The 4,826-nt window shown below is 33.8% G+C and overlaps 1 long non-coding RNA gene across 1 annotated transcript; it reads right to left on the bottom strand.

Annotated features, from left to right (window-relative positions):
• Positions 1 to 882: 882 nt before the first annotated feature.
• On the bottom strand, positions 883 to 2,602 carry LOC109105534. Its single transcript, XR_006156640.1, has 4 exons — positions 2,412 to 2,602; positions 2,125 to 2,147; positions 1,205 to 1,582; positions 883 to 1,114 (listed from the first exon to the last, which is right to left on the bottom strand). It is a non-coding gene; the product is annotated as an uncharacterized LOC109105534 (long non-coding RNA).
• Between the last annotated feature and the right edge of the window lie 2,224 nt (positions 2,603 to 4,826).

Here is a 4,826-nt window from a genome sequence, read left to right as displayed (position 1 = left end):
TCAATAATCAGCATATGAACCTCAACAATGGTGACCATAAAAAAAAAAAAAAAAAAATGCAGCAGAGCATGCTGGGAGCCATGGATGGGTTTTGTACCACAATAGTAACCAGCATGCATTGCAGCATGTTTTTTCTTTTTTTTTCGTAACCATTGTTGAGGTTCATATTCTGATTATTGATGTCTGTGTGTGACTAATTAACACCATAGAAAACAAAACTGTTTGGAAAGTCTTTTATATTAACTGATTATGAAAGAACCACTAACTTTTTGAATGGCTTTCATTGTAATCAACTGAAGTAACTATAGAACACCTATTTAGTAAGATTTTGAACAGCTCCAAAATTGATGATTATCATCACCAATATGCTGTATAACAACCAATACCTGATCATATTTTCTCTGGGTTTTTTGTGTTATAACAAACATGTTTCAAAAACACATGGTTACAACGCCCAAAAAATAAAATAAACTAAGACAGAAATCAAGGGTCAAGAACCCAACTAAAGCAAACACTGATCTCTAACATGGTTACTTCAAATGAAACAATAAATCAACATCTAAACCTTAGTTAATTCTCAATAAGATCTTCTGTAGACGTCTGACAGAAATAAAGTCAGTCTGGTTATTAATAAGTGGAGCTGGTGATGCTGTTTGTTAACAGCAGCTGTTCATCACTAAAGCTCAATCAGCACTTAATTAATCACTTGATTACATAATTGCAAAGTTTTAAAACTTACATGGTTTAAGTAAAGGCAATCTGTTTACTCAAACGGTTTGAGTTACTGTGACTTGTCAGGTTTTACAGTGCAGTACTGTGTAATCATTTGCATCCTAAATGAAATATCTGCTGTACAATTCACAATTGGTCATCATACAGCTACAAAACATGTCCTACATAGCATTTTATGAAGACAAACACAATGTAACCCTTTTCTAAAATTCCAAGGGTCATTTAAAAGAAAGAGACAATATTGTTGTTCACAAAAATATTTATTAACACCATGACTTATTTCTTCCTGTAGATTCTGCATGACTCCTGTAGACTCTCCTATGGCTTGCTACTCTTCTTTAATTGTTTTTTTTTTATCCTGCTGTCAAAGTGCTCCCGCTCACTGATAAAAATAAATAAAACAGCAAAAGTTGCATAGTGGTAGAAACAATGGTTAATTATAAATATTTCCTTTATAGGATCCTTACAGTACCTTGCGTCAATGACAGGTCCTCGCAGGAATTTCTCCTCAGCCTCCATGATGGACACATGTTCCACAACAGCAAGAGCACAGATGATGGACTACCAGAGAAAGAATTGAGATTTATCACTGCCCAAATAAGCCAAGCATCATTTTGCATGTTTAGTTTTTTGTTGTTGTTGTTTTTTTTTTTTTACAACAAAATGATGCTACCTTCATGGACGACTGCCCTAGAAAAGTGAAGCTTAAGATGAGTTTGTACTTTACTTTTCTTTGAGGGCTTGAAAAAATCAGAAATACAGAAAGGACAGTGAAATAGGGAACAGCAGGAGGTGCATCTGTTAAGCGCAGGTAAGTTGCAACCTCTCTGTATGGATATTATTTCTTCCCCTGAAGAGAGAAAGAGATGGGTGTTTTTTAGTTTATACTTGTTTAGAAAGAGAGATTTTAATTTTCTTAAGTAGCTAAAGAAAAAACACAACATTATGAGATACAAGTTAAAGAACTAAAGACAGAGTATGATAAAACACACATTAAATGCACATACATTTGTCCAGATAAGTAAGCTATTTTAAGAAAAACTGTATATTAAGATATACATTAGAGAATTAGATCATTTCATTTATAAGAAACAACTCAAATCAAAATCTACATTTAAACCATATGAGACCAAAGTTTTTAATGTAGGTTTTTATCATGCATGACATATGTTTGTATTATTTGACAAAATACTTGAGTGAGTGTGCAGTTCAACTTGTGCAGAGACTTAGAAATTTGCATACATACATGCCTATAAATGTGTATTTTGTGTGTTCACATCATAGACTGTCAAAAAAAAAAAAAAAAAATCACACATTTGTGATTATCCACTCTAATGTGCTCCAGAAACCATGTGGAGTATGTTTAAATGCAAGGAGTAAACAGGGTCTTACCAGAAGAAGCCATGTCACGCAAGCTAAAGACAGACAACAAGATAAAAATAAAAATGTAATTAATTTTAAAAGTGAGTGAGACAGAGCGGGTAAAGAGAAGACTAGGGCCAGATTAACCTACACGTGGTTAGCTAAGTTTGAGTCAGACAGACTGGCTCAATCAAGTACTTTTGCCTCTCGAAATAAATTATTGACCCATCTTTTAAATTGATATCGCATCAATCGTTTATAAATAATAAATGTTGCATCATTACAATACAATCAACAACAATAACTTATTTACATACCTCATTTCGTATCGCTTCAAAAAATGTCTGCCGCTATCATACAGATATGGTCTGCTGTTTTGATGACTAGGCTCATGTACTAATATACAGCCTCCCCCTACTGGACGCATGAGGAACAACAGGGGCGTAAAACTGCTTGGGGCGTAAAACTGCTTGGGGCCTATATCTACCGGCTCCAGGTCTGCAGCCTCCCCATAGGGTTAATGGTCCCACCTAGTGATCAACTGTAAAAAATAAAAAAAAATTACCTCTTCCCAACAGGGAAAACCACCAACAATCAAGAATGCATGATTATATGGTGTCATGGCTTTGCAATTAAAAAATGTCGTTATAATGGAAGTCAACGGGGCAAAAACAGCCACGAATAATAAATGAGGGAGCCGCACAAAAACAAACAATGCATCAAAGCCAATGTTGTTACTAATCTTTGACATGCCCAAGACTGTGATAAAAGGTAAAAAAAAAAAAAAAAAAAAAAAAATCCAGTCCACAATCACTTTTTATATTGAAAATAATTCATTTTGTGTGTTTTTTTTTTTCCCCAAATCAGTGACATCATTAATTAACAATTAAAGAGTTAAAATCTTGGATTTTTTATTTTAATTTAAACATTTGGTAGTTTTGCTCAGGACTGAGGTTGATTAATAGCTTTATGCAAAAAAAAAAAAAAAAAAAATAGAAAAAAATATTTATCTGATACATTTTTACAGCAGTTTTAGTGGATGTTTTCATCCATGAACATAACGAAAGGGTAGTGAATTTGCCCACAGTGTATTTTTGAGTTTTTGAAAATTTTCAAAGCATTTTCCAAAAATATGTGTAGAAATAATATTTGTCACCAAAAATCATTCCATTTGCTGAAACACAGGGAAAGTTGTGGCCAAAATAAGACTCAAATTTACCCCATAGTGGACAAAAACATTCCCAACAACGCATAAGGGTTAACAGTCTGGTTAGAAGAATCTGTAGAGAGTATAAAGATATATTTTATTTTTTTATTTTGCTCACATTGTTATACTCCTCACTATATAGCATTCATCTAAATAAAGCCAGATGACCTCTCAGCTCAGTATTTACTTCAGCTTGTTTGCAGTCCACCTCCGCATTAGTTCTTGCGTGTTTTCTCAGGACAGCGTTGACCTCCAGCTCTGCTGGATTCTGACCCTCTTAGTCCCCTGGAATCAAGACATCGTTTGTCTTTCTCAACTTACCTCTTTACTGGGAAAATTTACTTTTTTTTCTGTTGGTCACTGTGGAGGTCAGGAAATCTCTGCCTTTGGTGTTCCATAGACAGAAAAACAAGACATAAATATTGTATAAAAGAAAAGATAATATTGCACGCATCATTTACAAAGCATGAAACATGCAGGTCAAATGACAAATATCAAATTATTCAGACAGTTTGTAAGGACTAGCAAGCATAAAAAACCAAAAACAAAAAGACAACTACAACACACACAACTAAAAATATAATATACTTTTTTTTTCTTTGAATTTTCATAAACTGATCAAAAGTGAAAGTAAAGACATGTATAATGTTAAAAAAAAAAAAATATTTTTGTCAAAGAATCCTGAAAGGCAGCAGAACTGTAACTCAACATTGCAATGCAGCTCAACATTGATAATAATCAGAAATGTTTCTTGAGCAGCAAATCAGCATATTTATGCTGATATTATGCATATACAATGCTTTTAACATCAATTTGTAATTTAGTCGAACCCTGCCATTTGAAAAGGACTGTGTTTGTGCTTGTGCAAACAAAGTAAAAAAACTTGTTTACTGGAAATTGTGTCACTGTCTATTTGAAGTTTTGATAAACAGAAAAATGAGTCAAACGAGTTTGATTTGTTGGCTGATTGTGGTGTTTTGCAGTCTAAAGCATGTGTTTTAGTCTGGTCTCTGTCCTTGGTGCTGAACCACATCAGGTGTGCCAGCCGGACTCAGGCTGAATGCTGAATGTAGGGAAGTCAGTAGAAACTGAAACAAAGGTTGGTTTAGCTGTTTTCCCCAAGCGGAACAGTCCTTTGCCTTGACATGATAACATGTTTCTAGGAATGCAATAATATTCTTTCCTAAGAGTTCCTTAGTATATGATATATGTTACACTGTAAAACCCGACAAGTAATGTAACTCAAACCGTTTGAGTAAACAGATTGCCTTGATTTAAACCATGTAAGTTTTAAAACTTTGGAATTAAGTAATTAAGTGATTAACTAAGTGCTGATTGAGCATTAGTGATGAACAGCTGCTGTTAACAAACAATCACTGAAGAAAAGAGAAACACAAGAACTACTACAACTGACTTCAGACACAGCCTTAGATAAAATAAACTGAAATAAAAGATGTTAAATCTCTCAAGATCTGATTAAACAACCCCACAAACAGCATCACCAGCTCCACTTATTAATAACCAG

Source organism: Cyprinus carpio, chromosome B15 (genome assembly GCF_018340385.1).
Source record: "Cyprinus carpio isolate SPL01 chromosome B15, ASM1834038v1, whole genome shotgun sequence".
Classification (NCBI taxonomy): Eukaryota; Metazoa; Chordata; class Actinopteri; order Cypriniformes; family Cyprinidae; genus Cyprinus; species Cyprinus carpio.
Note: the sequence above shows the minus strand (reverse complement) of the source record. Positions and strands in the feature narration are given on the sequence as shown.